This window comes from Battus philenor, unplaced genomic scaffold (assembly GCF_028537555.1).
Source record: "Battus philenor isolate CCGP_79_NKW_IND1 unplaced genomic scaffold, ilBatPhil1.0.hap1 SCAF_16, whole genome shotgun sequence".
Taxonomy (NCBI): Eukaryota; Metazoa; Arthropoda; class Insecta; order Lepidoptera; family Papilionidae; genus Battus; species Battus philenor.
Genome location: NW_027181678.1, coordinates 1,023,052 through 1,035,771, shown reverse-complemented (window position 1 = coordinate 1,035,771; position 12,720 = coordinate 1,023,052).

Sequence of the window (12,720 nt, the reverse complement as noted above, 5' to 3'; positions counted from 1 at the left end):
ACTCATTTATAAAAATAACTAAATTCTAATCTAAGGTATAGAAGAGAAACTAAATATTTAATAGTCAATTTGTATCAGACGCGGTACCGGTATATCGATCCAAATGCAGTAACAACAGGTTAACATTTATTATTAATTATGCGCTATAAAATGTAATTAATGCATATTAAGTTTGTACCACACAATTAGAACACATTTGAGCGCAGACATAAATCAGGATTACGGTCGACCGGCCATAAAAAATAAAGAGCGAAATAAATATCAAATCGATTAGTGTATTAATGAATAATTAATTTAAAATACATTTTAAAAATCAATTAAAATTATACAGCGACTTTTTAAGTTCGCTCGGGTTGATTTTGTCATTTATGTCAATAAATGCGAGATACATTTGAATGTTTCTACCTAATAATCATTGGCAACATTTTTACGTACGCTATTAGTATCGTGTTATGTGTTTGTTAATTGCGGAACACCGGGCTTAAAGCAGTCATTGTTTTCGTCATGATCATTGGCATCATTTTTGACATCATTACCATCATCTTCTTCATTACCCTTATCACCATCGTCGTAATCGTTGTCTTCAACATCCTCGTCGTCATCTTCGTTATTAAAAAATAAAGTTATATTATCTAATATATAAAATTCTCGTGTCACGGTGTTCGAACTTGAACTCCTCCGAAACGGCTTGACCGATTTTTACCTAATTTTACATGCGTATTCAGTAGGTCTGAGAATCGGCTTCTATTTATTTTCCATACCCCTAAGTGATAAGGGTCGTCCACCCGTAAATTTTATTTTTAATTTTTTAGACATTTTTTTAGTTTTTTTTCTTTTATTATGATACAGCATACAAAAATACATACAAACCTAAATTTTCACCCCTCTACGATCAACCCTTATCTTAAATTTGTTAATTAAAATCTTTAATTTTTTTTGCAAAACAACGTTTGCGGGATCAGCTAGTTTTTATATACATATATTTCAAAGTGATCTCTTTATAACACATATACACCCCGTGAAGGCTTTTACACATATAACCAATCTTATGTGAACTATTCTTATAATGCCACGGAGTTGATTCTATCCGGGATCGGCAATGGTGTTCCACAAGGAGCAGTGCTAGGTAGACCCCATTAGAGTAGTGACATTTATCCATACCATCTTCTAAAATATTTTGATACAATCGCGCATAGATAAATGTCGTCTATTTATCAAATGGATCCCATATGAATGCGCCGCCGGGTACTACGATCACAGGGCTGATAATTCTCGTTTGCTACTATTTATCTTAAGATTAACGTTGACATCTTTATAAGTCTTAATATGATTTCTTTCCATTGATTTTGATACGATATGCCATTAGCCGTCATCCGGCTATTAAGTGTCGCGATAATTCAGTTGTATTGTGCTGATTGAAACGAGTTTTTAGTATTTACGTGATATTCAACTAAAAAGATTTTATTTCGCTATATTCTACACGAAATTGCTGTCTCCCGTCTATATTTATTTAAAAATTATGTGGAGCATTCGTAACTTGATATTTTAATATTATCATAATTAAAATGTAAATATATTTAAATTACCACCATCTAGCAGAGGTTGCGGAATATGTTTTGCCACTATTAGGTTCCCTGACACGGTTCAATACACTAATCTAACTTCACATATCTCGTTTTTATTTGCCATACACCTGACATTATTAGCATCTTTAATAATTATTTTTGAGGCATCCCTTGTTGAGTCTTGGCATTTTTATGTGTGATCAGATCAGAAATGAGTACATCCTTGATAAGCTGATTGGTATATTGAATTAGCAGTAGACAGGCAATATGGCACGCGGAACAGAAGGCCTAAGCGGGCCTTAAGGTTCTAGAGTGGAACAGCAAACCTCCAGTATCCGCTATTGAGGGCCTCTTTTACTCCTTCTATCCTAGGTACACAGGGATAAGAGGATAGATAGATAATTCACTATATTTTTTTATTTACAAATTCGTATTCCTTTCATTTAAGTGATTCATTCCTCTTCTGTTCGTCAAAATTTCTTTCATTTCATTTCATTCTTTATATTCCTTTCATATCTCTCCTCACTTACGTTGCCTTCTCTCGACGAATAAATACAGGTAGTACATTTGGTTTATTTGATTCATATTTTTTTATGATAGAATTAATATATTTTAAATTGTGTTTATTTACTTCATACTTATTGATTTTCTTAACATTATATCACATGTTTTATCTATCTCTTTTTACATGTATGGTCAAAAAATTATTGTGACATTTTTTTATTGCAATAAGACAGGTCAATAACTTCTGGTAGTATCAAGAGTAAAGTTTAAAATTTGAATACAAATCAACTTTAATATGCAGAAAGTTGAATTGAAAACGTTTTTTTCTTACATCAATCACGCAAACAGTTAACAAAGTAAGCGAAATTGTTTATGAATTGTACATTTTAATTATCATATTGACATTCAAAAGCCTCTTTCCCGGGATCTTAATTACCAGCTCTTGGTTTTGTCCGACGATTTTTGTATCACTAGCCTTATGCCTTACTTAAACTGTCACTTCAAACTAAGTTATTTTCAGTTACTTAGGTGACCTTGGGTTTTTTTACGATATCCTCACCTTTCCAAATTCACATCGTAGCTGATAGATGACCTTGAGACCACTTATATGGCCCATCGTATAAAGCCATGTTCCAGATTCAAAGTAACTGTACAAATCACTAATAATTTCACATTACAGAAATATAGCCTGTGAAATTATCACGGTATATCGGAGAGATATTTACACTTGTTGTACTAGGGATATGAAAACGCGTATATAGAGTACTATTCATGTATATCATAGTATAATATAAATTTTAAGTTTATTTTTGTGGGTGGAGATGATACATGAATAAGTAAGTATAAGTTGAAGTAGGAAAGTGGATATAGACTATTTCCACCCGCTATTATTGGAAACGAGGTACCAGAGAGAGAGAGGGAGACTTAATGCCAGATGGACTGAGGAGATCGTGGCTATAGCAGGTTACAGGTGGCACCAAGTTGCCAAGGATAGAAAAAATTGAAAGCTTTGGAGGAGGCTTTTACACTGTGGGGTCCATACAAACTTAGTACAATATTATCAAAACTATTATTTAAAATTACTAAATTTAGGTTGTTAACTATGAAATAAAGCTTTATTATTATTATTGAAAATCCACAGGCAAGTCTATATTTAGCAGCGAATATCTGTAATGCATCCTTTTTATACCAGCGATATATATATACTAAGATTTTTGTACCAAGTAAACGCATCTTTACCTTACGAATACTAATAATGAGATAAGTGTTGTTTTTTTTTGGTACTAACTGCCGATATAGCAACCAACGTTAATAAATTAGGATTCTTTATATGCTGCTATATAAATTGTTTATATTATAATTGAAACAACTGAGAAAAATAATCATTTTGTTAATAATATCATCTATAATCGTTATTCTGACTTATATGTAGCACTATATCTGAGTCATCGCCTGAAATAGCAGCGGGTCTATACAACCTGTCGCGCAGGCTTTGATTAAAATTATTTGTCGGTTTAATTTCCGATAACATTATGAGATGTGATTTAATTTATTTATTAATCAACATCGATAATGATCGAATTATAAAATAATTTGAATAATTAAATTTTGGGACATTTTTTTGGTTTTATTATTTCACTTATGTTCTATGTTACATTATTTATAAGGTTTTTTCTTCCTAATTTAGGTAATAAATCAGATCAGAATATTAATATTATTCTTTTCAACAGACGAACGCGCACTATAAGGTATAGACGCTGCATCTTGCGACTTCCCGTGTCCTTAAATATGTTTTTTTCTTTTTTATGGACCCTGGTAATGGGGACCTCTAGTTTCACCCTCTATTTCGTCGGGAACAGGGATTCATTTTCTTTATTAAATTTTTCACTTCCTTTTTATTATTTTCATACGCTTCTTCCATTCTTTATCATTCTATTCTTCATTCCATAATTCAGTCAATTTTTCTCTTCAGCTCTAATATCCTTTCGTCCATCCTCAATTACTTCAGTTTAGTTTATTCATACAATTGATATACATCAATACCTAACTTTGCGTCGTTTCGTTCCAAAAAAAACACGACGCAAATTGGAACGCCGCAAAGTGAATTAAGATTTTCTGTAGCAAACCATGTAAAGATCGATCGGTTCCAGGGTCACGAAAATACTACTTTTTAAAAAGAAAATTGAATAAAGTAAACATTAAAAAAAAAACAAAAATAATATAATTCTGCCAATAAATAAATTGACATAATATTTACCTTTTTGTAACCAGAAACAACACGTAAAAATTTATATAAATTTATAATTCTCTTTTACCAAAAGCACAACACACTACGTAATTGAAACTGAACTCTAAAATTAGCAGCACAAAGTGAAAATAAAATTGTATTCAAATTGCTTTGATTTTTAGTTAGAAAGGAAATCCTAGAATTTTGATGGCATGGCGCGATTAGAAAAAAAAATTAAAGACTCGAATCCAAAACAACGTAACCTCAAAAATCTAACGACGCACAGTGAAAATTAGTACTAATTAAGCAGCGACGCAACTTCGAAAAAAATGCAAAAAGAAACGACGGAAAGCGAGGTGTATATCACAGCTTTTTTAGTTAATTTCACATCTTGTACTTATAAATGACAGTTCTCTATTTCTCCTATTTTCAATACCTTAACAATGTTGACGGTCTATCTAATGAGGTGCCTATTCACCCAACGTGTACAGATACGTGGTTGCCACTCGAGATTTTTAAAAATTAATAGGAGTAAATAAAACAATCAATATTTCGAACAATACTTAAGAGCTCAGTTTAGGGGCCCTCCCCCTTCACCCTCCTCTCCTTCACCAAATATTAATCAAAAATCTTAATAAATTACATGTAAAATACATGATCTAGTATATTACTACTTACCTACACTACTATACTTAATTTTATATTCGCTTGCTTCATTTTACTTAATTTGTTGAACTTCTAATTTTAATATTTCGATTTTCCAGTATTTATTGTATATATTAGTTAATAGAAGCCCCGAAATTATATGCGATGCCGATAGATGGCGTTACTAGTCGATTGCCTCGCGTTATTTTGCGCGGGTAGCCGTACAAAACGGCATCGCTTTATCAGAGAGGAATTTCTCGAGCTCTAACACCAAGTACAATTGTCAATTAAAGTTGAGGTCCTCAGAGGAGCCTTTGTACTTAGTAACTACATACAGCGCATAATTTAAGAAGCCAGCGGTCCCAGAACTTTGTAAAACAGTAGTAAGTCAGGGTAAGAATTGAGGCTTTCTGGAGAATATTTAAACTTCACTAACTATAAAAGAAATACAGGCCAAACGGAACATTTGCCTGAAATGTATATTGCCGATAATTCAAGACGTGATCGCTTACGATGGGCCTTATTAAAAAGCTCTAAGTTACACAAAGAGCAATAGAGAGGTATTTGTTTTGAATTTCTCTACGAACGAGAACTATCACAGCTGTAACTTGAAGAATTGCTTGTCTTAAGTGATAGTGGATAAGCAATGTCGCTCGTGCACGCGTGGGCATCCTTCTAGGTGGACAGAAGACTTTGTTAATGTCGTGGAAAGTTGCTAGATACGGGTGCTAAGACCGAAAATCGGGCGATCTTTGGGGGAGGTATATGCTTTATAGTCGGAATCCATCGGCTGAAAAGAAGAAGAATATTTAAAAACCTGATTTATCACCTTAAAAACCTTATAAATAACGTAATATAAAACATAAGTGAAAATTCAGGTATCTAAGACCGAGAATCGTGACAATTTTTGACGGAGGCTTAAGGCTAAGCGTGATTCAACATTCTGTGGAACTGTTTCTCCCGTGTAAAATAAAAAAAAACCTAGCGGACGCTTAAGGCTATGGGTGCTTCTACATTCTGTGTAACTGTTTGTAAAATAAAAATTAAAAAAGCCTTTTATTTCTAGACAAAAGGTAAACATTACATAGTACAACAATAAATAGTAGTAACTTAAAAAGATATGAAAAGATTAAAAAAATTTATATTAAAAAATGACCATAATTTTTAACCCCTCTGCAGGTGAAAGCCTCTTCCAAGTATGCCCAATCTTCTTTAGATTTGGCTTTATAACCAATCTGCACCGGCGATTTTAATTACGTATCTTTTCCCTACTTTTCTCCCATGTATGTATTTGTAAATAATAAAGATTAGCTGGTAAATATATTAATATGTAAATTGATAATTAAATCCGCATTGTTTCATAATAATTTAAATCAATTACAGTTGAATGGAAAATTTTATACGATTGCCACAACTCAGCAAGCCCGACCACACCTGACCAGGGGAATAACTCTTATGACAATACTGAAAACTAATTGGTATGCAATCCGCGCACGACCTTTTGAACCGACATTAGAATCGCCTAGCGCATCTCACAGTCCGGCTGCATTCTCATCCGCATGAAGCCTTAGAATTATTACACCATTATGATTAAACGGGCAAATCTCGCACCCGCACAACTTATTCATTTGGATAATATAAACCGTTAGCTTAATACAATTTAACGTTAGAGCTTAGAGCTTCCGTGAGCTTTTCTTGCCAGTTTCAATAATATAATAAAAGCCAATTTCAATGCTATATTTATTTCAGAATAAAGCAATTAAAAATAAATAACTAAGTAATTTATCGTAGGTTGTTGAACAGTATAACTTCTATTATAAGATTTTTATTTGCATTTAAAAAAATGCATGTAAAAATTGACCAAAAATAAAATATGTTCAGTTCTAGAAATATAAACTTGATAAAAATTGTCGTTTCACTCGATAGACGGATCAATATTTATGGCGATAAAGAGACATTATAATTGTATAGAAATTCCTAAACTTTAATCATGTTATATTATATCTCTTATGTTTTGTAACGTTGCGGCAAATCGTAATACAGTCTGCGCAGGACCGGCTGAAAATTAAATGTTCAATATTTCGGTAAAAATTATATGTAATTTTAGGATGTTTTAACTATAATAAATGTAAATAAACTAGTTTTTATAATAATTCTATTATGTATTGTGCCGCGCTTATTTAATGTCGGTAAAACAGGGTCTGTTTAACCTTGTCACTTCATAGATGGCGCTGTTATTAATTATGCTTATGATGGCGTCCGTTGCAGCCACCGGTCGGTCAAGCAGTTGGTATTTGAGATTTTAAAGTGATATTAAAAATATTTTGGATTTAAATTTTAAAAGTAATCAACAATTTAAATAATAAACTTTAAATGTCGTTACTCTATTTTATTATTATTACTTACTTACCGTGTTTAAAGTGTTGTAAAAACAACGCATTATTATTTATTTCAATCATATATCTACATAGTCGAGAGAAATTGTCTCATATATATTAAAAATAATTAAAACACTTTATTTCGTTCTAAAACTCTGATAACATAGCCATATTCTTGAGATATCTATAGATTGACGATCGCAGTTTCGTATTATTGTACATACGGGTCGCTGCTGCCAATCCTCTGGAAACTTCCTTATGAGCAGTGGCAATTCCATATTGTTAATGTACAAAGACTATTATTGTGTAAATTCAAAGTGATAATGAAGCCTGTCGAAACCGATCGAGTTTGTGGTGTTGTCTTCCCCAATAAGGGCGCGATTGAAACACTCGTTCATGTTAACCTTGCATGTTAACCTTGAACCCGCGCACAGTGTAACGGACCGAAACCTTAAAATTCGTAACTTTGATTTTTTGGGAAAACTACTACTAGAAAGTTCATTAAACTAGCATTATTCGTTCTTTATTTAAAATCTAAAAATCATTCTGTCGGTCTCTCAGACAAACGCGCGGGTATAGGAAGGTTAAAAGAACGATCTTGACCAAAAAAATTATAAAGTACTAAATGAGTTTTCGATAGAAGTTTTAATTGTCACTTTAATTTTAAATTTCTGAATCGCTGTGAAATAAACGCATAAGATACACGAACGCACAAACTAAAGACAATACAATTGTTAAATTCATTATGTAGTCTTTGAACAGTAGGAAATTTTCTCACGCGAATCTATTACTTGTCAATGAACTATCAATTCCCTTTAATATCCACTGTGTTTTCATTTACAATTGATTTTTACCTTTCGGGTGACCATTATTCAAGAATTGCGCGGGACGTTATTGTCCGTGAAAATTTTTCAAAGAGCTCAAAACACACACAGGTTTTATGAATACTCACAAAGTTTTTTTAATTAAATTAAAGATTTCCTTAACACAACTGCAGTATTTATATGTATGTATGTATGTATGTATGTATGTATGTATGTATGTATATATATATATATATATATATATATATATATATATATATATATAATCTTAATTATAACCTTTGCATACTTATAATAGTTATATATATGACGTCAAAGATTGATATTATGATATTAATTTACGTATTTACCTAGGTAAATAAGAGAGAATCTATTACATTGTAATAGTGTAGTATTGAATTAAAAATATAAATATTTTAATATGAAACAAATTCATGTTAGTTATAACATTAATAATGATTTCTGTGAATAAGGTTTAATATCTTTATTAAAAATAAGATAAGATATTTAAAACCGTAACTAAACACATCAGTCTTAGTGTAAAACCTTTGTAATAATTTTGTGTAAATTTTAAAATTAGATATATAATCATTCGTTTACTGCTAGGTGGAAGTTCACGGTGTGAGATAGTATTTTTATATTTTGCTTTAGAACAGTGGGTAGTGTACAATGCTGACAATTTTTACATTATCATTGCAAAGCCTTCGCTAAAGATATCTATGGATATACCATCAGGCTTAGCTGGTAGGTTGGCGATCGCGGTGTGAATTTATGGTACGCAGAGAATGCTGTTATCGACCTCTGGAAACTTGTTTATGAGCAATGACAATCTTATAAAATTAATACACAAAGTTTTAATTATATAAGGCTGTATCTCAGGAATCGAACCCGTGGAAACTTGTTTTTGATCTGCGGCAATCCTATATAATTAATGCACAAAGTGTGAATTATATATGATTGAATCCTGGGAATCGAATGCGCGACGACTGCAAGTCTAAGTCCACTACCGCTTGGTTACGACTTCTCATATATTTATATAATGATAAATTATAATTCGTCTAGAACATTCATCGCATTGTTATATTTCGCTCGTATATCTTATGTTAACCTTGTGCATGTCGCTGTTTTTTATATATTTATTAATGTTCATTTATAAATAGACGAGATTTTTATACGTACACACACACACACACACATATATATACATATATATATATATACATTAGTTTTTAGTAAATCTATAGAGGGTTTTTAAGGCTATGTTACAATGCCAACATGCAGTGGGCATAACACCTCCTCCATCTCCCTGAGATCACTGGATCGATGAGGCTTTGGCTGGATTTATCGAGAAGTTAGGTAGGCTTTAGTAACACTAACACCGTCACATAATTCACAGTTTCGTTTGGTTATGAAAAACACACCGCAGATGTATGACTAAATTGGATAATCTAGGTTTTATTCTGAAACAGTGAGATCTTAGAACAAACAAACAGACCACCAAATCACTCGCCAATGTGCAAATCTATTTTGTATTACGAAAATCCTCGAATAAGAATCGGTGATAAACGAGTAGTGATGGCTGTTTCTACAGAAATAAAATATGCTATTTAAAATTAAATATCTCTTCGTCTTACGGTGTGACGCTTGTTGAAAGTTTATAGTACACTATGTTACTCTATTTGTGACGGTTTTCAGCGGTGTGTATTATCACTAATCGGTGTAACATAACTCCTGAAGATGCCCCGTGGAGGGGTGAAACGCATGTTGAGTGATTTGACGGTGACAGTTGTGTAATTCGCATTGCTTGCCGCATACGCATTTATCAGCGGGCTGGCGGGCGGTGTGCTTTGTTGCACGACTACCACTGCATGTGCGGAAGTGGCTAAGTATTGGTCCTTTTCTTACTTAGGATGGACTTCCGCAAGGTAACGCCTGATTCCATTAAATACTTTAGTTTTACATAACCTTCGTGTATGTCTATAGAAGACTACTACAAGACATAGGGTTACATCAAAGACGACTAAAAGGCTAGATGGTATCTAACAACCTTTTGTATTTCATCGGTCCATCATACAATTCGATCAAATTTGTATAGTCGACTAACCATACAAGTTTTTGTCTCTCATACAAGTTGTTTAATAGAAGTCCTAACATAAATACAATCCCTACATATACGAACAAATTTCTTTCTCATGCCAAGACACGCACACATGCTTCCAGACACGAATATAAGACAAGCATAGAAAAATATTAAGTATATAATAGCCAATACTGCGTTCGCCGGAAAAGTCTTGTAAATTACATTGAACGACAATATCTAAGTATACAAAGAAAATTATTATTAGAAATTAAAATTAAATGTAAACAAATGTTTGATCTAAGAATTAGAAGTAAGTAAGGCATTGTGTGAGATGTTAAAGGGAAGTAAAATAAGAGATTGTGAATGACAGAAGAAAAATGTATAATTGAGAAAGATGAAATTATATTTACACGTAATACATTTCTGACTTAAATACGGTAGATGTCACCAAATCGGGAGACATTAGTAATAAAAAAATACTCATTTATGCAGAGAAGCTTTGTTTTTTAAGTTTCTTTTGTCTTATATTAGCGTTGACTCTAACAAAATCTTCCGCCCAAAATGAGATCAATGACCTCTCAATAGGGCATTAAAGTTACATGTAGTGAACTTGAAACTTTGCTACCAGAAAAGAGGCTTTAAGCTATTTGTGCCTAATCTATAAATATCAGCAAAGTGCCGATGAGCATTCGTCACTAAAAAACAAGTTAAAACCACCTTCACATCTATTATTTGATCTCTACTTAAATTTATATTGTTAAACTAGCTGATCCGGCAAACGTTGTTTTGCAAAAAAAAATGATATTTTAATTTACAAATAAAAAATAAGGGTTGATCGTAGAGGGGTGAAAATTTATGGTTGTATGTATTCTTATATGCTGTATCATAAAAAAATAAAAACAAAAAATTTCGTTAAAAAAATAAAAAAAAAATTTTAAGTGTGAACAACCTTTATCACTTAGGGGTATAGAAAATAGATAGTAGCCGATTCTCAGACCTACTGAATACGCATATTAAATTTGGTAAAAATCAGTCAAGCCGTTTCAGAGGAGTTCAAGTTCGAACACCGTGACACGAGAATTTTATATATTAGATAATATTAACAAAAACCATCAATAGATGTTCACCGTTAAATAGCCCGTCCACGTGCCTCGGATGGAGCGATTTCAAATAATTTATCGTAAATAACTGACGAATTGTTATTCCGTTTCGTAAATTACTCCTCCAATCACGGCCGCGGTCTAGCCACCAGCCGCGTCTAGAATCTACGTGCAAAGCCTTACGATCAGGTCGATCGTTTTTATCAAATAGCAAAGCCTACATTGCCCGTTTTAATTTGCATTAACGTTCCAGATCACGTTCACAGGAAGCAATGTGTATGAAGAGTAGTGCGAAGCTGTCACTATCGCGGACGATATAACATCATCGATTGAAATGGCGACATATTTTTTTTAATACCATAGCAGAGGTCATCGACCCCGCTTCCATTCGGTCGATGTATATGAAGGCGTAAATCAAGTGGCCCGGACCACATAAATCGCAGCTAGCTCCCTAAAGTGTCGAGGTATCGGATTAACAGGCTCTAAACGTGGTGCGTACAAACCACATCTGACGTGGGATGTGTTAATTCAACCTGAGAAGGTTTAGGATTCCGTTCGATTTTTAAATTTATTAAACCTTCTATGAACAGACGTCTCATATTTTTATTTAACTATATATTAGCTAACAAAAATACCATAAGAGAAGTTTATAACGAAATTAGTGAAAGCGATAAAAAAACCGTATGATGTTATTGTAAGTTTTTTTTTAGAATTCATTCTTTAAATTCTGATCATTAAATATATTCAACGATATATATCGAGTTTTTTTTTAAATGTAGTAATGCTCAAATGAAATTTACAGATTCTGCAGGTGCAAGATGGTGAAGCAGTCGCTTAGCTTACAACCTCTTTTCATATAGCATACCTTAAAGCTCTATGGTAAAGCTCGGCTGGCGCTGCTAGGTACTACAATTTCACAGGATTGTTATTCAATTGAGGCTCAAGCCACCCCCAGCTCCTCCCCACTCATTGCCACCATCGCAGCATATATTTTATATAACAGAAAGGTTTAAAGAATAAAAGAATTTCTGAATAATAAAAGATGAATGAATAAATGCCATTGAGAAAGAAAAGAGATGGGAATGCAAATAATAGAAACTAAAAAATTTGTACAAATAGTCCTTGTGTAACCAAGACAGGAGAAGTATAAAAAAAACCAGAGAGGTTTCCTCGACATTCATTCTTCTTCACCAACAAGACTCATGTCCCCGTTTAAGCAGTTTAACCTACCGATGTTACTTTAGATGCCTGTTGCAGAAATGATCACATGTTCTCTCTCGTCAGACTTAATTCTTAAGCGATATAAATATAGATTTTGATATATCTCTTTATTATTATACTACGGTTGCAAATTAAAAATATAATTAATATTATTTATACAATTATTAAATAAAAAT